The 21,547-nt window shown below is 47.9% G+C and overlaps 1 protein-coding gene and 1 pseudogene across 1 annotated transcript in view; one reads left to right on the plus strand and one right to left on the minus strand.

The window, feature by feature from the left end:
* The window catches only part of LOC135220064 (E3 ubiquitin-protein ligase UHRF1-like), a 57,814-nt pseudogene extending 46,023 nt beyond the window's left edge, over positions 1–11,791 (minus strand).
* Positions 1–21,547, plus strand: part of LOC135219861 (E3 ubiquitin-protein ligase UHRF1-like) — a 207,727-nt gene that overhangs the window by 169,935 nt on the left and 16,245 nt on the right. The window lies entirely within an intron of this gene.

Below are 21,547 nucleotides of genomic sequence, written 5' to 3' on the forward strand. Positions count from 1 at the left end.
GAATATTCTATCTTTATTACTTATTACAAGTCCAATAGCAAAAAAAAAAAACCTATCATACTTTAAGGAACAATAATGCAATCTCCTAGTCATTTGCAAACATCATAATAGTTATATAAAGAAAGAAAATACTTTGATAACTTACACAGAAAAGACAATTACAGTGGGGGGGCCCCCCGTATTTGCGTTCTCTGGATTCGCGGATTTCTCTCGGGAACGTTTCCCCACATTATTCGCGGAAAATTCGCGCATTCGCGGACGCTCTATTTGCATCCACCAGGCCAGAGAAGTCCCCCTGGAAGGAGGCAGGACACTCCCATAGAGGGGGGCTTCTCCGGTTACATAGAACCTATACCTCTTTTTTTACAAGTTTCGACGAGGATAGACAAAAGTTGCTTTCCCGAGCTCTCTCTTGAACTTCAACCAGTCTTCTATATCACGAAGCGAACATTTAGCAGCCTTGGAAAGTACGAACTTCGGGAGAAGAAGATCGAAATTCTTCTTTCTCATCAGGATGATGGAAGCAGGCGACCGGGTGGGAGCGCTACTACGAAGTAATCCAGGTACATATCCAGAAGGTAGCGTAAAAGCTTCGAATAGCACGAGAGAGGGATAGAGTCCGCTTCTAAGTCCTCCTCATCATCCTAAGAGATAGGCGACAAAAGCGGGTTCTTGATTCGACTCATTGTTCTTCGTACATAAGTTTTGCTTTTTTTCATCCAGTTCATGCATGCTCCTAACTGTCAACGTAAGGGAACTAGATTCTCGTCTTCTTGAGTTGAAGTCGTAGCAACTGGGGTTGTGGACTTAGACACGATCGACACCGGAGTCTCACGCCAGTCGAATTATCTGTCGCATGCGAAGTCGAAGGTAAACTTTCAACAGCTCGATGAGTCGAAGATCTCGACGAACTCAGAATCGGTCGTTCCACAATCGAGTCGAAGGAGGCTGTCGCTGTCGCCAGAATACGAGACGAAGTCCATGTAGCTACACTACACGACGGGCTAGAGTTATTTACTTCTCTGTTCCTCTTCACAGGGGGCGGAGAGAACACCTCTTCAGTCGAACGTCTCTTCAACGGACGCGAGACTAGAGAATCATGCCACTTACGACGTCTAATCGGCAATGAATCACTCGACTATGTCGATAACCGATTACAGAACGACACACCTTTCCAATAGTGTAGTTTAGTCGCAATCCTGGTGTCGCCACTAAAGGATCAACGGAGGAAAGAAAGACTGTCTGTGGGCAAACCCCGACAGTCTCCCTGGACCTCCGGTATGTTCTTCTCCCCAACCCGGCGGGGGAGCGGGACAGGACCTTCGTCTAGGAGAACTATCGGGACAAAACAGCCACCCCCTCAGATTGCACTGCACTGACACTTCACTTCACTAGAAGTCTTTTCTAAGAAAGACTTTACCGATAATTCTAACTGCATAACCGTGTTAGCTAATACACCAAATTTCTTTTCAAATTTAGACTCAAGGCTGGCAATGGTGTCAGGAAGAAACTCCACGGGAAGTTGGCAAGGTAGTTACAGGAGCAGGAGTAGGAGGACTCAAGATCGGAGGCATAATAAGAGGAGGAAGGAGAAGGAATATGAGCAGGTGCTTCGATAGAAGCAGAAGAAACTAAACTAGTCTTACTTTCAGCTCTGAGAGCCGCCTTCCTCTTCCTATCCTTAATTATCTTCCCTGAGTGAGAACAAAAACTTTCCATTGTTGTTCACTATCCAATCCTTGCAGTCATCACAAGTAGAGTTTCTAGAGCACTCACAACCCCTACACTTAATGCACTTAGTGTGCAAATCATAAATTAATTTAACTAATCTAGTTTTTGCACCCTCCGGCGCACAAACCCTAACTACTTAAGGACTAGAGTCCGACATGATGGTAAGGACCACAAAATTGCAGAAAAGAAATTCAGCTTCAATCCTACAAACACGGAGTTGAATACTTCACCAATATTGGAGAGATATACTTCCCAACAAATGAAGAAAAAGTCTGCACCGACCACCGATATTCACCAGAAGCCGGCAGAGAACGAATTGAATGTTTACCTGGGCAATTGCACCTGTAGCTCCCTCGAGTGGAAGGAGATGACGTCACCTACATCAGCACATGGTGGCGCCACCGCAGAGTTTTGAATCTGTTGTCTGCCATTCATAGGGAACCTACAGCTGTATAATTGTTCGTAAGACACTGCAATAAAATGACAATTTGTCGAAAATTGCATTTTTCCTAACTATACAAACCTGAGGTCCTTTAACAATAGGAAGGTAACTAGCGGCAGCTGGGACGGTCGTAAGCTTCGAACAAGGGGAGAACGGTAGTTAACTGCTTGTCCGATCGTGCGCGAGAGGTGAAGAATCACTTTTGCTTTAGGCCATGCAAAAAGGGGGTTGCAGAGTGAGGGTGGCATGGAGGTGGAACTATATGTAAAGGACCTCAGTTTGTATAGTTAGGAAAAATGCAATTTTCGCCACAAATTGTCATTTGTTCCAGATACGTAATACAAACCCTCGGTCCTTCAACAATAAGAGACTCACCTATTGGTGGGAGGAATCCGAGTCTTTTTGGTGACAGACTGGTGTTCGTCCAACCTTGGAATGACTCCCTGGTCGTAAGAGCGAGGGAGGTGTCCACAAGCCTCTGTCCGATTGATCGGGGTGTGCACCGCAAGATCAATGGTCAGACCTCTGAGCCAAGTACTAAGAGAGAGGCAAGCGTATCTCCTTGTACCAGCAAGCAAGAAACTTGTTCCTTTACTAAAGGCAACATAAAAGTTTGGGTTTTGTCTCAGTAGGCATCCACTCCCTCCCCCTTGTTGAGGAAGTGTAGGATATTTGCTCCTATCCCTAACTAAACAAAGAATAGATTGGGGCTCTGTCGAGTAGCTTACCTGCATCATATTCCTTTCCAGCGTGGTGACGACCGTGACCCTCTGCCCACAGGTAGGAGAGAAGATGGGGAAGAGAGCCAGTCGCACTCTCATTCACACCATTTCATTCCTACAGTCACACCAGGAATCGATGCTGTTCTGCCTGCTCGGGTGCTGGGTAGGCTTACACAACATTTGAGCAGCCACCACACAGGTCCCAAAGGAAAAAGTATCCAAGGACTTTGTGGGCAATATCCCGAAGGTAGAAGGACGTAAAGGGTTAGTCTGGTTGGCCCAGACACCTGCCTTCAGGACCTGCGCCATGGAGAAGTTCTTACGGAACGCCAAAGAGGGTCCAAATACCACTGACTTCATGGGCTCTCTGGACGGAGCGTACGGATGTCGTCACTACCATCAGCCGTCGGTACGCTCTCCTGATCACCTCACGCAGCCAGAAAGAAAGTGTGTTCTTGGATACTTCTTTCTTGGTAACCCCAAGTGCTAACGAGAGGCGTCGACCACTCAGGCTTGGGTGTCGAGTTCTCTTCAGATAGCGCCGTAGCGCCCTCACAGGACAAAGCAGCCATCTCATCCGTATCGTTGTCGGTGAAATCCCATTAGGGAGGGGATTGTGAAAGACTCGAACCTGTCATCAGGATCGATGGATTCTGAGTCTTAGCTACGAAGTTCGGGACAAAATCGAGCGTCACAGATCCCCATCCCCTGGAATGTTTAACATTGAAGGACAGACCCATGAAGTTCCCCTACTCTCTTCGAGCAATGCCAGGGCCAGCAAGAGGAGGGTCTTGAGGGTCGATCCCTGTCTGACGACTCTCGGAGTGGCTCGAATGGTCTTCGAGTCAAACTCCTAAGGACGAGAGTCAACATCCCACTCAGGGGGCCTGAGTTCCCTGGTGGGTAAGACCTTTCGAAGCTCCTCATAAGCAAGGGGAAATCTTGAACGAATTCAAGATATCCAGTCCCCTCAGTTTAGACAAGGGCCAGGGCGGCTCTGTATCCTTTGACTGTGGGTACTGAGAGGAGCTTCTCTCGGCGAAGAATACGAGGAAATCCGCTACCTGCTGAAGAGTGGCTCTGAGAGGAGATAGACCCAGTCTACGACACCACCACAGAAGGACGGCCCACTTCCCCTGGTACACAGCAGAGGACTGTCGGACGTGTCCATCCATCTCTGTTGCTGCGCTACGAGAAAAGCCTCTCGTTCGCAAGAGATGGTGGATACAGCCAGCCGTGAAGTTGTAGGACTGGACTGCTCGGTGGTACCGTTCTACGTGTGGCTGGGCTAGAAGGTTGTGCCAGTGGGGCATCTCTCTTGGTTCTTCCGCCAAGAAGAGCCAGCAGGTCCGGATACCAAACGGCTTGAGGGTCGTTTGGGAAGCCACCAGGATCATCCTGAGATTTGGAGTGGCCAGCGCTCGGGCTGATCACTTTCCGAATCAGACAGAAGGGAGGAGAGGCGTAAGACAAAGAGGGTTGTCCCAGGGGTGTTGAAGAGCGTCCTCTGCAGCTGCCCATGGGTTCCGGCACGGCTGAGCAAAAAACCTGGAGTTTTTTTTTTTGTGCCGGGTGGCGAACAGATCTATGACTGGACGCCCCCACAGGTTGAAGAGCCTTTCCGCCACTTCTGGTGTGACGAGACCACTCGTTCCTATCACCTGATCCCGACGGCTGACTTGTCTGCTACTACATTCCTCTTGCCTGGAATGTAGCGTGCTGACAGCTCTATTGAGTGAGCCGTGGCCCACTCGTGCACCTGCACGATCAAACTGGTTGTAGCGGGAGAGACACTAGGTCCCCCTACTTGTTGACGTATGCCACTACTGTGGTGTTGTCGCACATCAAACACCACTGAAGTGTCCACCAAGCGGTCCTGGAATTCTTGGAGAGCGTAGAACGCCGCCTTGAGTTTCCAGACATTGATGTGAAGGGTGCTTGTCGGGATGGTCCCCACACACCTTGCATCAGCAACTCCTCCAGGTGTGCGCCCCATCCCTCTGGTTTGATGCGTCTGAAAAACAGCAACATCTCCGGGGGGGGGGTGGGGGGGGGGGTGCATAGAGGCACTCCTCTTAAGAAGTTCCTGTCGTCGAGCCACCAGGCTAGGTCCTGCCTCACTTTTCTCCGTGAGGGACACGGGGACGTAAGGTGGATCCTTTACCTGTGACCAACTCCTCCCCTTAGTCTCCACTGGAGAGACCGCAGGGTGAAGAAGTCCGTGAGGAACTAACTTCTCGAGTGACGACAGGTGGCCGATCACGACTTGCCATTGCTGAGCTGCCTGTTCCTGCCGAGACAGGAACCGGCCGGCTGGCCTCCCTGAATCTGCTGATCCTCAGTCTGCGGGGGCAGACTTGAGCTGCTACCGTATCGATCAGCATACCCAGGTACTTCATCTTCTGCTTGGGTTCGAGATCGGATTCTCGTAGTTTATCACGATGCCCCAGATCGCGACAAAACTTGAGAAGTCGATCCCTGTCCTGCAGCAACTGCGAGCGGGCAGCTCGCCAGGACCAGCCAATCGTCGAGAATACCTCAGAAGACGTATTCCGTGCGAATGGGCCCAAGCAGACACCAGAGTGAACACTCGCGTGAACAACCCGTGGGGCGGTTGACAGGACCGAAGCAAAGTGCCCTGAATTGGTACACCGTCCCGTCGAAGATGAAGCGGAGGTACTTTCTGAGACTGATGGATGGGTATTTGAAAATACGCGTCCTTCAAGTCCACTGAAAGCATGGAAATCGTTCTCCCTGATGGAGTCGAGCATGGACCATGCCGTCTCCACCGTGAACCGAGTCTGGCGAAACAAATTGGTTCAGGGGAGAGAGATCTATCACCGGGCGCCAGCCTCCCGATGCCTTCTCCACTAAGAAAAGGCGGCTGTAAAAGCCCGGTGACCGATCCTCTACGATTTCTACAGCTCGTTTGGTCAGCATGGTCTTGATCTTCCTGCCGAAGAGCGTTGTCCTTTGAAGAACCTTAGGACATAAGTCTAAAGATGGACCGGGTTGGAGGTGAGGGGTGGCCGAGATTCGAAGGGTAGTAGATATCCCTCCCGAAGGACGTCTACTATCCAGGTCTCGGCACCGTAGCGCTGCCAAGTTGCCCAATGGCTCGCCAGGCACCCCCCCCACTTCCGGCAGCAGGTGAGGGGGAACGCCGTCCCCAGGCGTTTCCCACCTCGCTTCGACTTCGTCCCCACCACCTCAAGGAAAGGAGGGCTGGTTACGGCCTCCTCTACCAGAAGTTGAAGCAGCAAGAGTCTTTCCTCGGGGCTTCGATGGAGCAGCCGTCTTAGCAGCCGAGGAAGCGCTAGCTAAAACTCTTAGGCATTAGCCGCAGTAGCTCGAGGTTGCCCAGAAACCTTCGAGGACTGCCTGGTGAACCAGACGGTCACTGTCATCAGTGCGCCATCTCTCCACCGCAGCGTCCACCATCTCTCCAGGAAAGAGAGCAGAGGAACTCTTGATAGGTCCGTTACGAAGTCCATTACCGCCTCACGCCCAGCCCCCTTGGCTACTCGTGTAAGGACTGCGTCCCTACGACGGAGCACCAAGTTGGCCCACAGGTTTGCCGCGACTTTGGATACTGTGAGGGACCACAGATCCAACCAAGAGACTGCCTGGAATGCTGCCATAGCGGTAGCTTCCAGGCCCAGTGCCTCCCGCTGCGAGAACCACAGGTTCTCCAACAGGAGCTGCTGCAGGGACACACCTGGAGTTAGCCTAGCTAGCTCCGGGTTAACCTGTTTGGGCGGTATTGGATCCTCTGAAGGCACGTAGAATTTCCGCTGTCGCTGCAGGGAGGAGGAGGAGGAAGTAGCTTGGAAGACCGTCCTGACTTCAGTGAATCCTCTCGTCCTGAGACGAAATTCTCCACTTGGTCAAGGACTGAGTCTGCAAGCTCTGATCGCGGCAAAAAACAAACACCACCGTCAATTTGGGTTCCCACTTCGTGCCCCAAAATGACTCGAGCCGGGAACGTGGGCTCGGATGGTGGGAGCGCGATCCTTCCCCCAGGTCGTTGTGCTGGACGAATCAGCGCAATAACCTGGGCAAAGTTCCTCTGGATCTCGGGGGAGTTACAGCGTCCTGAGGAGTAGGACCGTCCAGTCCCTCCAACAAGAGCAGCTCTCGAGACCAAGGAGGACCAGCAAACAGACCCCTGACGGTCTCCTCCAGTCGACTGAGCACGTCGACAAACCCCGGTCCCGTGCGTCAGGACAAGCTGCTGCTGGTCGCCCTATCCGCCCGTCCCTATGGGAGCGGCGGTCAGGTGACCTGCAGAGCTCGCTTTCGCGGTGAGAACGGTGAGCGTCCTCGCAGCACGTCAAACCGCTTGGTACCGTCGGTCGAGGGGACCTCTTCCCAGCCTCAACCCGTGGCCGGTCAGAGACCGTCACGTCCACCCGAGGTACCGGCTGGTCGCTGAGAGAGCGGCCACTGGCCTGGCGAGAGTCACCTGAGCGGCTCTCGACAGTCTTCTTGCTGCCCGTGGCCTTGGTCTTGACGCTGAGCGAACTCGGTGTCTTAACTTTGGCTGCACGATCTCCCAAAGGAGACCGTACACTCTGAAACTTCTCGCGGACGAGAAGCCAAGCTGGTACCTGGCTTAGCAGAAGAGCTGCCAAGACCAGGCGAGAGGGGTGTACCAGCGGTAGCCAGCACCCACCCCTGGTCCCCGTCTTCTTCTTCTTCTCAGAAGAGGAGACGGGGCCCCGATCCCAAAGGAACAGGGAGGACCAGCAGAAGAACCCCCGTCACACCTGAGTGAGACGAGCCCTTCGAAGGTCCTGAAGGAGCCTTCTTAGGGGGGGGAGGGGGGGAGGTGGCAGCCTTCTTCTTCGGCTTGGAAGCCTTAGAAGTCGAAAGGGAAGAGGCGGCAGCAGACGACGAAGAAGACGACGACGACACCTTCCTCTTCTTCGTCAGCTCTCTCAGGACGGACGTCAGGTCTTCCATCCAGGGCCGGAGCCGGGGCAATTGCCGAGCAACAACGGCCCGACTGCACCTGTCCGGAAAGACCTGAGTCCGGGCAAGCACTTCCATGACGAGACACGACGTGGGCAGGACGGCAGGAACATCAACAGCAGGAGCGTCACGCACAGCAAGCCTCACAGGAGCGGCGCGAGCGGCTAGGCCAGCGACAACATTGGCGACAGGTACGGCACCATAGTTCAGGCGTCCCAGGCGTCTTACAATCAGCCACCGTCATCCTAGGAACAGGCCGCAGGTCCAGGGGAGAACTCTTTGGGCAGCGGAAGTCCGGGGTTCGGCACCACAAAAAGAAACCAGGTGGAGGAGGCACGCCCCTCCTTGGCCACAGCAGCGATCGGCATTTGGATCGACGCTGTCGGGGTCACCGAAGCAATGTGCTGCGTATACACCACGTGCGGAGGGGCGGCGTACCCTGGAGTAGACAAGGTAGTCGTTGTAGTGGTCACCACTCCATGAGTAACCACTGCCGACCCTGCCAACCGCGTGAATCAAGCCCTGGATACTGGGGGCGCCCTGCAGTCCCAATGACGCCCACACCCTGCCCAAGGTCGTCACTCACAGAAGGCACACCTGAGGGAGGGAGGAAAAGTCGGGTCAGTTAGAGGGGCACCCTCACGCTTGGGGGAGGACGAACCCCACCCAGAGCGGACGGAAGACCGCGAATACAATTGTACATCCGGGTATCGGGCGCCCTCCTCCACAACTCGACGGATCGAATGAGGCGCATGGACTCGAAAAAAAAAACCGACCCCCCCCACCCCCCCCCCCCCCCCCCCGCAGGGGAGGGGGAAGGCGCGCCCAACCATGGGGGCAGGAAGGATGACGAGGTATCTGTCACGGAGTCGCTGGAGAGCTTTCCGACGAGACTCCTTGGCTGGTCTACGCCTCTTCCTACCCTCATACAGCACCCACTGCGCCTCAGACCAATTAATCACATACATTGCACGGATCGGCCCGGGAGCAGTTCTCGCCCCCAGGCCCCCGGCAACGAGAACACAATTCATGCGGATCAATCTCTGGGAAAGAGCGAAAGCCGCCACATTTACGCCCTGGCCAGCCCGGGACACACTCTACGGGCGAAACCGGGGGGGCGCGGCGAAAGCTCCATTTCCAGATCCATAATTAAATCACACTTCAATTATAATGAAAAAAATGAAAAGAGTACTTACAATTTCATTCACCAACCAACTAAACAAACCAGTGAGAAGAAAATTGTAAACTTCAAAGCACACGACGAAATAGGGGCAGGGCAGAGAGCGATGACGAGCACGTCCTGGTCACACCACGGCCGAAAAGCAAAAGTGATTCTTCACCTCTCGCGCGCACGATCGGACAAGCAGTTAAAACTTAACTACCGTTCTCCCCTTGTTCAAAGCTTACGACCGTCCCAGCTGCCGCTAGTTACCTTCCTATTGTTAAAGGACCGAGGGGTTTGTATTACGTATCGGAAAAAAATAACAAAAGAGCATTTAGTCACAAAAAAATTGTATGAAAATACAGCATGTATTCGTGAATAATTTTCTCAGTTCATTGCCAGATAGAAATAGTTTTCACTCAGTTTCTGGATTTTTATCAGAGAAGGCGACTGAATGCTTCTGGTCTAAAGGATGCTTATTTCAAATATGTATCCATCAGTCCACTCAGAGTGACTCCACTTTACCCTCGAGGGGGAGACACTGTTTCCAGTTCAGGTGTTGTTTCAGGCTCTCACTGTCCTCTCAAGTGTTGATGTCAAGTGTTGATACTGATTTTTGGCTTAGGCTCATTTGCACAGGGTACATCAATTGAGGTACCTAGACGATTGGCTTGGGGTCCCGACGCACTCATTACCACAACAGCTCCTTTGGCACATGATCACCATTCTCAAGTTTTGTCCACAGTCTTGGCGTGACGATAAACTTGAGAGGTCATTGGTCTCATGCCAAATCAGAGGATAAAGTACCTGGGCATGCTGGTAGATACAGCAGCTGTTGAGTTTTCCCTTCAGATTCTCACATCGTAAGTTCAGGGAGGTAGCATAGAAGTTTCCTGTCTCAACAGAAACAACCTGCTTGGCAGTGGGCAAGTCATTCTGGGTCACCTGTCATCATTGGAGAACCTGGTTCCTCTGGGGGGCGGCTCCACTCCGCTTCCCTTTGGTGGAGGCTAGGCAGTTATTGTCTATGGCAAGGGGGCCCCCTCCTTTTCTTTCCTGTTAGTCTTTCAGAAGAGTAAAGAGACTTGAGTTGTGGCTAGATGACAAGAACCTCTTATTAGGAGTGCCACTGGTACTCCTCCTGAGATAATTCTGCTTTTATAAGCCATTTACCTATGAATTTATCTATAAATGGGGTGCACACCTGAGTTCTTGCTTTCAAGTGTGTGGGACCAAAACAACAACAAGCACTTCTACATAAATATCCAGGAAACAGAAGCTGCATTTCTGGCCGTTCAGGAATTTCCAGGGTCGAGTGAAAGGGCACACTGTGATGTTGATGAGTGAACAAGTGTCAATGGTTAATTCAATATATATGTTTACTACCACATATATATTGCAATTAGTTAACAATTCTCTCCAGTCAACAGAACTGACAGTGGTCCCCCCGTATTCGCTGGGATGCGTTACCATACCCCCCCATGAATAGTTAGGGAATCCGCGAATGTTGGAACCCCTATAAAATGCTAAAACAGCCTATTTTGTTAGTAAAACTCAAGAAGAAAAAACCCACTAAAATTTTCATACATGGTTTTTTTTTAATAGTTTTATCACAAAAGTGCATTTTATGATGAAATTCATCAAAAAAAACAAGGAATTTGTGGATATTTACACAGAAAAATACCGCGAATGAGCGAAGTTTTCCGCTAATAAAATGCAGGGAAACGTTCCCCAGAGAATCTGCGAATGTGTGAGTCCGCGAATCTGGAGAACGCGAATATGGGTGGTTCACTGTAGTGGAATTCCAATACTTTGAAATATCAACACAAAATGCAGAGCAATTTTGCAAAAAAAACACCAGATAACTTACTCTTTGTAGGAGAGCCAGTCCTCATGTTGGTGATCCATTTTTCTGGATCTCTATCAATCATTTTGATATGCTTTTCAATTTGGTAAAGTTCATCCACAAATTTGATATGGCAATCATCTAAAGGAAGAGGCACTACTACTAGGAAGACCGGTAGCATACATCTTCTGGGTTCTCGTATTCAAAATTTGGTAACCTGAAAAAAAACAAGTCACGAAAGTAAACTGTAAATCAGAAATTCACAATTCAAAATAAGAGTAACAAAATACCAACTTTTATACTTCCACTTTGTTGTAATCTGAAATCTTAATTAAACAAATACCACTTTTCATAACAATAAAATATTCTAGACTAATATTTTTACCTACATATTTTAAATAGTAGTTAAAAGATATTTAACGGCAAGCAAGAACTTAAAAAATTTCTCAAATACATTAAAAACCCTGTCATACAGTAGCCCATAACCAGATTTCTTGATGAGACGTTTTCTTTTCTTTAATCTTTAACCTTTTAAACAGCTCTTGAACTTACTTTACAGTCATACCAATGACCTCGTTCCTTTGGTTCCTCCAGGTTATAATTGGCCATTATTATATCACCAGGTTATTAAAAGTTCATAGCAAGCTTGATGGTTGATTTTTGCACGAGGCCGGATGCATTTAAGTGTGAGTAAACTTGGTTGATCTTCATCATACCTAAAGTATATATTTTACTTTTAAATACAAATATATTCTTATACAAATTATATTAAATTATGAGCATTTAAAATTGCATTAGTCTACTCTGCTTTTGCCAGTATCCTACTCTCATTTTTCTAATGCTGCAAAATGTATAACCAGCCACACAACAGAAACTTACCCCCCTTCAAAACACAATGTGATAAAGCAGGCCATCTTCAACATCCTGTTTTTTGGGGTTCTTTGAGGATCTTTACAATTTTACCTCCCCCCACCAAGTTTCCAGCCTCCAGATGTTTTCCATCAATCAAGTCGTCACTTCTGTAGTATTCACTCAATAATTCACATTCTTTGTCTTGTCATTGCCCTACAATAAAAAAAAATAAACACAAAAACAAAAAAAAATCTGAGAATATCTCCAGTATGTATGTACTCATGAGTTAAGTACCATGTGAATAGTGGAGATTATAGTCCTTTGGGGCATTTTACTAACCATCTTAAATGACAATCACTAAAGCCTTACCTACTCTGACAAGATGGATCTTCATTTCAGTTTTATCTGAATATATCACAGCCATTCTTTTCTGTCAGCTTATTTTTTTTTATACTATTTTATTAAATCATATTCCAATAATCTTTAAAAAAATTACTTTCTAAAACACCTATTAAAGACATTACTTTTATACTAAGTCCCATTATTACCCTTAACACTTCTGCAATACTTATTTTCTGGGCTTGACCTGTGTCGGCCTGTTGAAATGGTTTCCTTTGATACTATTTCTGAAGAATAAAAATATTGCTATTCATCCTAGGAGAAAAAAGAAACAATATAATGCCAAGATAAATGGCTCGCTCACTTCTTATAGAAGTGTCGGTATAGTAAGGAGCGAGTGGAATCACTACCAGAGGTCCTTGCCATTTAGCTTCTTCCTTCGACAAAACCCCGACCTACGGAGGAGCCGTGCTACAGCTCCCGGTCTACTACTAACCGTGAGCGCCTCCGACGCCTGGAGACGTCATCCTTTCGATACGCGCGGTTACAAACCAAACGTTAAATTTTTTCGGTGGCTGTGTTTCGCTCTATTTGGATTTATTTGGATTTATTTTCAAAGATGTCTTCAACTTCTGCTTCTAAGTTAAGTACGTTTGGTTTTGGTTTACTGATGCTCATTTTATGATGATCTTCGTGTTTTATACATATCGGAGCCTTATCGGCCGTATGATGCCCTCGACCCGCATGGCGGTAACGGGTTATCTCTTTCGGTCTTCCATACCGTTAGAGATTTCCCTTTTCTCAGTACTTTAGATATGGTTACTTATACATAGTCTCTATATCTTTATGCAGTTAGTTTTTTTAGTTAGGCCTCCACGGGGCACGCTCCGACCGCACGTTTCGGGGGACCTTAGTCTAGCTACGCCTTAACATTGTTAGGGAGTTTTATCAGTCACGGATTGAGAGTCATATCATCTTAATTATTCTGATGTTCTCATCTTTCCGTTCTCTAGTTCCTGATTACCTTTAATAATAATTATAGGTACTAGGTTGGCTAACATCACCATGCTTCGGTATGGGCGATTAGCTTCCCTGTTATAATTTATTTTACCGTTAAAAGTTAGGCTTTCATACCCCAATTGTCGATTGGTGATTAGCCCTTGCCCGCCGTTTTCTTGAACTAGAGGTTAAAATTAGGCTAACATACCCCTTTCTTCGGATCGGCGATTAACCTAATTTTCTGTTTGCTTAGCTTCGTGTTCCCCGTGTTAGTCTAGCTTTAAGATATCGCTTTTAAATTTTATTTGATTTGATTATTTATAAAAATCCTATTTATATCAGTGGATTATTGATGTTGTTTTCTCCGACGGTTCTTCCCCACCATCGTATCTTTCACCTGGCTGGGGGAAGGAAACCACCGGTTTATCCCACGGTGAGGCCACCCGGTTTACGGGGTCCACCCCCTCCCGTCCCCCCCATTCCCCCCCTCCATACATTGCCATCCACGTCGATGGGTGATGGACTCGTTTCTCACCAGCTAGCGTCCGAGTCTGCATGAGAGGGTGGTTGACTCACGGGGACTGGTGGGGATCTCCCCTCCCCTACTGGTACTTCTCACTCGTCACTGCCTTCGGGGGCTCGGGACCTCCCCCCTTCTTCTCCGTCCTTAACTGGTCGCTCACGGGGGAGGGGGCTCCCCTACCCCACATTCTTCCCTACTCTTTCCCCCTCAGTTCAGTCCGCAGGGGTCCTCCATCCGCCGCTAACCGAACATAGAGAGGGGGGAGGGAATCACTGGGTTTTCCTATCCACTTAGGATAGTTCACAAACGAGCACTTACTGATATAAGGGGTTTTTATTTTTGTTTTATTTTGTGTTATTTAATGTTTAGAATCTTTTGCGTTACTGCGGGGGTTTTTTATTTCCGCCTCTCGTACTATTTTTTTTTTTTTTTCTCCCTTGCTTCGTTAGAAGTTTTTTTTTTTTTTTTTTTTTTTGACATGCTCACTCAAGTAGTTCAAGTTAACTCCTTGGGCCATATGAGAATAACTCCGTGGCCCTACGGAGTCTATTTTTAGTCATATGACAAGTGAGCTTAGGCGGAGGCAGAGACTTCTTCCCCCTCGTAATTTTTCTACGTAATATTCATACGTAGATCTCTACCTCCGTCGGTCCTACTCCGGCACCCACGGATAGTTTGCATATTATTCCACGGAGGTTTGTCATTGGTACTCATGTATCCTTGACTTACAGATGTTGTGCCAGGAGATTGGGTGCAGTTGCCATCCTCCAAGACCTATGCGGCCATATAGTATGCCGTTTCTCATGCAGGATGTGCAGTGAAAGTGGAGGATTTTATCGTTGGCATCATGAAGCTTGCCAACCTGCTACTTGCTAGTAGGAGATCCTCACTAGTAGTAAGTTTCTTAGCACTTTCTTCATTCATTCGTCACCTGGAATACTTGTTGTTATATTATACCTTTCACATATAGACCACATATTCATAATAATCTCAACACAACAGACAATTCCATCCCCTATCCTCTCCCTAACTCTAGACCCTTTTTTACAGGGTTCTGATGAAGAAAAGAAGAAAGCTTTGTCGACCTCTCAAAGCTTGGGTAGGGGGTTTTGGCCGGAATTCTAAGGGCCGCCCCTACATTCTTACCCAGGATATGGCGGACCTAATATTCCCAGGAGCCAAGAAAAAGGAATCAGTGGTGGACCCGATAGCGGCCGCGCCCCTTTGCTGGCCGGACCTTCAAGTCATGATCTCCCTACAGGAGGGGGGATTTCCCCAGAGGACGTTGCAGAAGACGTTGCGGCAAATGAACCTCGACGTTGGAACCCATGGCTATTGACTCCATGTTACAGGTAAGGGTGTAGTAGGGGCAGCTCCTGTGGGTTCTCAGGGCCCTTTCCTGAATTCCCTTTCTCTCCATCACCTTCTACTGATCCTTCTACTTCCCACTTCTTCCGGGGCTTCACTGAAGAGCAGCGGTCTGTCCGTCCTAAGGCTACTTCAGTGATCCCCAAGGCTAAGATGACCGAGGAGAAACTTAAAAAGTCTCTCCCCAAGAAATCGGTCATCTGACAGACAACTATAACTCCGGCTCACCACCCCGGATCAGTTTAGGTCAAGGGAGGCCTCTTCCTCTGCGTCGAGGTCCCCCCAAACATAGATCACGTAAGGATCGGCTCAAGTCCCTCTTTTTGATCCCGAATCCTTTTCGGCTAACATTCTGGAGCAGGTGGGAGTGATCGTAGGGGCCTTGGTTGACAACAAGGTCGGCTCGGTGCTCTCCCAGCTCTCCAGTTCTGTTACGTCTTCCGGCCAGTCGATCCAATCGCTGGCGGAACGGCTGGCCGCTCAGGAGAATGCCATCGCCGGGATCCAAAACCTCGATTGCGGCAGGTTCCCCTCTATCTGTGCCACCTTCCTCTCCTCTTACCAATGCCAGATTCCAGCAACTGCCGGAATTCAAGGCGGCCAACCCTTGGAGGATCGCTTCGTATGCCCCGTTTGTCAACGGAATGTTGACAATCGAAGGCATAGGAACTCGAAGGCGTGAGGACGTTCGAGTTCCACCCCAGAGACCTTCAACCACCATTCATTGGCTACGTCACCGACTAACGGAAGCAGCGATGATGAGAGAGGACAAGGTTAGGTTTCCCCAAGGAAACAGTGATCCTTCCGAGGGGAACAGGCACAGCAGACTCTAATGAGAAGTCTGGAAGAATGGGGGGTGTGAAAACACCCGCATCACAGCCTTTAGGAGTCCTTTCACCATTTTTACTCCGGTGGAATGGACTCCGCTACCCACTGACCCTTAAGGTAGTGGAAGCAACCTTTCAGGCCGCCCTGAAAGACGAGCCCCTGCCTCAACTACGAGAGACGGAACCCACCTCTCTCTTAGTCCCAGGCTCCGAGACGTACTTCGAAGGGCAGTTCCTACTTTCTCAGTAGGAAAACTAAAGGCGGACTGTGCCACCTCTCTCTTTAGTGAGAGACCTCCCCCAGGTTGTCGGACTCTCTCATCCAGATGAGTACGACGCCCGACTAGGCTCGCGAGATCCCTTTCCTCCATGACTATGGCGGAGATGACGGCTCTTGTATACCAACAAGAGCCGTTATTTAAAGTTTTGGCTAAAGGTCTGCTGCACACCATGCAGTGTGACCTTTACGACTTCCTCATAGCCAGGAGAAATTGTAGGAAGCACGTTCTGGCGGAAGCTACTATCCGCCATGAACCGAATAAAAAACTGATTGCTTCTCAATTTGGGAACCGGACCTCTTTCCAGCACCAGTAGTAGCAGAAGTCCTTCATGAGGCTTCTAAGGTCAACCAGTGCTCACAAAGTCAGGTGGGGACTGGTAGCAAAGCGGAGGCAGGAATCTTCTGGTCCTAAACCCAAGGAACAAGAAGAAACCAAGGAAGTTCTCTCCCCTTCCAGCCTTCTCAACAAACGTTGGTTCAGGCAGTCCCAGCATCACAAGGGCAACCATCGTCGAAGGGTCAACACCATACATTGTTCTGACCCCTCAGTCCCAGCAATCTCAACCCTCCACTTTGCCTTTGCTGTCTCGCCAGCCTACAATTGCCAACTATGAAAGCCAGAACTTTCAGGCTTTCAATAGGTTTGCGAGAGGCAGTAGAGCAAGAGGTTGGCCTCTCGATTCAGAGGATCCGGCAGGGCTGCTAACAGGGGAAGAGGTTTCCGAGGAGCAGAGGTGGCCCGCCCCTCGGCAAACCAGCAGTGAGAATCCCAAGGTAGGAGGGAGGCTGTACCTCTTTCCGCCAGCGGTGGGGGGGGTTCAGCCCTTGGGCTCAAAGTATAGTAACAAAGGGACTAGGTTGGAGTTGGCTAGAGGGCCCTCCTCCAACCAACAGATTCTATCAAGCACAACAACGGAATTGGTAGAGTATACCGAAGACCTCCTTCTCAAAGGAGTAGTCTCAAGAGTCAACAATTTAAAATTTTCAAGGACGCTTGTTCAGCGTGCCAAGAAAGACTCGGTAAACCGAAGAATCATCTTAGACTTGTCCCATCTGAACTTATTCATTCATTGCGACAAGTTCAGGATGCTGACCGTTTTCGCAGGTACGGACCTTACTTCCCCGCCCCGTGGGGCCGTCACAACCTCTATAGATCTTACAGATGCCTACTATCATGTTCCCATAGCCGACACTTCCCGTCCATTCCTAGGCTTCAAACTAGGCAACAGATCCTACTCCTTCAAGGTAATGCCATTCGGCTCAACATAGCCCCAGGATCTTCACCAAAGGAATTGGCGGAAGCAGTAGTGCAAGAGCTAAGGAAACATGGGAATAATGTTAGTGGCTTATCTGGACGATTGGCTTATTTGGGCAAGGAACCCCAAAGAATGCACAGAAAGCACGGTCAGAGTGATCAAATTCCTGGAACATTTAGGTTTTCAAATAAACAAAACCCAAGTAAAACCAGACTAACAACGGAATCTCGATTCCAGTGGTTAAGGCCTTCAGTGGGACTTACAATCGCACACTATCAATTTCCGTCGTTGAAAAGGAAAGAAATTGCAAGAGCTACAAAACAATTTATCAAACGACAACAACATCCAGGAGGTTGCCAGGAGAGGATACTGGGCTCACTCAAGTTTGCATCAGTCACAGACGTTCTGCTCAGAGCCAAAAACTCAAAGATATAAAACAGAGTATGGCGCTCAAGAGCGAATTGCAGATCACGGGACAAACTAGATGCCTTTATCCCAGCAATCTTTACGAAACGTCTCCGCCCCTGGACGGAGACAAAAGAACCTTTCAAAAGCAATTCCTCTACAGTTTTCCCCCTCCATCATTAGTGATCCACACAGACTTACCTCACTAACAGGGGTGGGGAGGATACTCCCAGTACGAAAAAGTTCAAGGAACTTGGTCGTTAACATTCCGCCAGCTACATATCAATGTACTGGAGGCCATGGCAGTATTCCTCACACTGAAACGACTCCGTCCGCCCAAGAACTCTCATTTCAAATTAGTTCTGGACAGTGCAGTAGTAGTACACTGCATCAACAGGGGCGGATCCAAGTCAAGCCACTTGAACCATGTCATGATAGCCATCTTTTCTCTGGCATGCAAAAACAAATGGCACCTGTCAGCCACTCACCTGGCAGGAGTCAAGAACGTAGTAGCAGACGCTCTATCACGCTCCGCTCCGTTGGAATCGGAGTTGGACACTGGACAGGAGTTCATTCAATTGGATCAGTCTACAAGTCCCCGGACTCCAAGTAGACCTCTTCGCCACGGAGTCAAACCACAAACTCCCTTGTTACGTGGCACCCCAACCTCGATCCTCTAGCATACGCTACGGATGCAATGGATCCTCGATTGGAACGAATGGAAGAATATTTACCTCTTCCCTCCGGTGAACCTTCTCATGAAAGTTTTAGACAAACTCAGACACTTCAAAGGCCAAGTAGCTCTAGTAGCTCCCAACTGGCCCGCCCAAGAGCAATTGGTTCCACTCTACTCCTAGAGTTGAGACTCCGACCACTACGGATTCCCAACCCCAAACTAACCCAGTTAGTGCAACTCAGACTGTGTCCGCTTCCTCAAGAATTCAGAAACCTAACTTTATGGATTTTCTGAAATTCGCAGCCATGAGGAATGCAGAAATTGATCCCCAGAATATCTCATTCTTGGAATCAGATAAAAGAGAATCTACTCTCCGACAATATGATTCATCTGTCAAGAAAACTAGCAGAGTTCCTTAAGTTGTCAAATTCTCAAGTCATGACAACGAACCTAGCCATAACTTTCTTCAGATCATTGTTTGAGAAAGGCTTAGCAGCAAGCACTATCACTACGACCAAATCAGCTCTTAAAAAGATCTTCCAATTTGGTTTTAGCATAGACCTTACGGATTCTACTTTACGTCCATACCAAAAGCTTGTGCTAGATTAAGACCATCAACGAGACCTAAATCAGTCTCTTGGTTCTTAAATGATGTCCTCAAACTGGCCTCGGACATTAACAATGACTCTTGCAATTATATATCCCTCCTGAGGAAAACCCTATTCTTATTAAGTTTAGCCTCCGGAGCTAGAATATCAGAACTGTCAGCTTTATCAAGGGAACCAGGCCACATTGAGTTCCTCCCCTCAGGGGAAGTCCTCTTATCCCCAGATCGCCATTTTCTAGCCAAAAATGAAGACCCACAGGACAGATGGTCCTCGTGGAAAATCCTACCACTACCTCAAGACATTTCCCTTTGTCCTGTCAACTCATTAAGAGCCTACCTAAGCAGAACAACTCTGAAATCTTCAGGCCCATTGTTCATTAGGAAGGGAGGTGGTACTTTATCCCTAAAAGGGATCAGGCAACAAATTTTATACTTCATTAAACAGGCCATCCAGAGTCCTTTCCTCGGGCCCACGATGTTAGGGCGGTGGCACATCTATTAATTATTTCCAACACATGAATTTTGACGATCTTAAGAAGTATACAGGCTGGAAATCTCCGACAGTTTTCAAACGGCACTACCTAAAACCCCTTAGAAGCCTCAAATTTCCAGCAGTGGCAGCTGGAAACACAGTTTCTCCTGATTCTTAATTTTTACTATAACTTCTTGTAGCCTTCCCTTCTAACCTGCCCCATTGCACCCTTACTTAGTTTAGTCGCCTCCATGTATTGGGTTACCTTGAGTTTGCTTTTGTTCATCATTCTAATCGGATTCAGTTCCATTCTTTTGTATATATCAACTTATATCTTGTCTTTGCCTAACCTGTATTGTTATGTTTGTTGTTAGGCTAACTAATTTTAAGTGATAACCCGTGTTTTAGGGCTTATACTTCCCTTAGGGTAAGACTGTAATTTTAGTTGATTATTATACTATTAACCTTACAAGTGTTTAACTTTACTTCTTAATTTATCTGTACTGTTCCTCAAAGCTTGGTGTTTGGCATTCTCTGGTACTATTTCACAGGCCGACACAGGTCAAGCCCAGAAAAGGGATTTTGACGAAGGAAAATCTATTTCTGGGCAACGACCTGTGTCGCCCTGTGAAACCCCACCTGTAGGTTAGATTATCCTCACCCAGCTTACCCCAAGCTTGGAGGCTATCTTCAGGAATGAGTCTCAGGCGTCGGAGGCGCTCACGGTAGTAGTAGACCCGGGAGCTGTAGCACGGCTCCTCCGTAGTTCGGGTTTTGTCGAAGGAAGAAGCTAAATGGCAAGGGACCTCTGGTAGTGATTCCACTCGCTCCTTACTATACCGACACTTCTATAAGAATGAGCGAGCCATTTATCTTGGCATTATATTGTTTCTTTTTTCTCTAGGATGAATAGCAATATTTATTCTTCAGAAATAGTATCAAAGGAACCATTTCACAGGGCGACACAGGTCGTTGCCCAGAAATAGATTTTTCCTTCGTCAAAATCCCTTTTTAATATCTAAGTATGCACCCGAAAAACTTTAAAAATTTGAAGATCTCAGTCAAGTCAACTGCATATAGGGTGATGTATATTGGTATGCTGACCTTTTCCATTTTAACATGCAAATTACCTGTATAAGTACACACACTCAACTCTCTATGGAGTACCATTTACAATGTTGGTAGATGTTACTATAGGTTCTTTGTAGCATACCTTTGGACAATATTTTTGCCTTTTTACTCTTCTTCCATACCCATTGGCATCTTCCCAACCAACAGTCCCACTCCTTTTAATTTTCCTTTACTCCAATTTAGCCCTCAATAGAATAAAACTTCAGATGAGCTCTTTGAAGTGCTAGAAAAAATGGCTCTGTGGTCTTTTAAAGCTGACATGCGCATAATAAACATATTTTTATAATAAAATGATAATAAATTGAGGGTTTTATGAATATACTTACCAAGTAATTACTTAGCTAAGGATTAGCCTCGCATGGCATCTTAAATCAAATAAAAAAAATTTGTGTGCAAATGATGGTTGCAATGTAGGGTGACAGGTCCTGTCCACTGCAATGGGGCCTCACAAGCGAGAGAAGCCTGCAGCATTGTTCTTATTTATTGCTGCTAACTCCATGAAAATCAGAGAGGAGGAGGGCGGGCTCTTATTTAGTAATTAACTTGGTGTGGGATGAATGGAATGAACTAACTCAATTCATTAAAGGAATAGTATTATTGAACTGGGAGGAATGGCTAACACTGGTAAGAGCTACAGCATGAGTTGCTGCCTCTGGTGGTGCTCATCTAAACCTGCAGTGGCGTGGCATGAGCTGGGAGTCGCCTCTATATCGATGGAAGTCTTGCAGCGGGAGATCTGCCCAATCGCTGACAAGACTCAAGATAAAATAATTTATGCCCTTGCCCTGGGTGCAGAAGGTACCATAAAAACAAGAGCAGAGAATCAACTTGTCACCTTACACCATTACACAATTCATGATAAAAGACACTAACCAACCAACCCCGACTGGTGGTTCCTCCAGGTACTACTAGGTACCCCCCCCAGGCTCCCATAA

This window comes from Macrobrachium nipponense, chromosome 1 (assembly GCF_015104395.2).
Source record: "Macrobrachium nipponense isolate FS-2020 chromosome 1, ASM1510439v2, whole genome shotgun sequence".
Classification (NCBI taxonomy): domain Eukaryota; kingdom Metazoa; phylum Arthropoda; class Malacostraca; order Decapoda; family Palaemonidae; genus Macrobrachium; species Macrobrachium nipponense.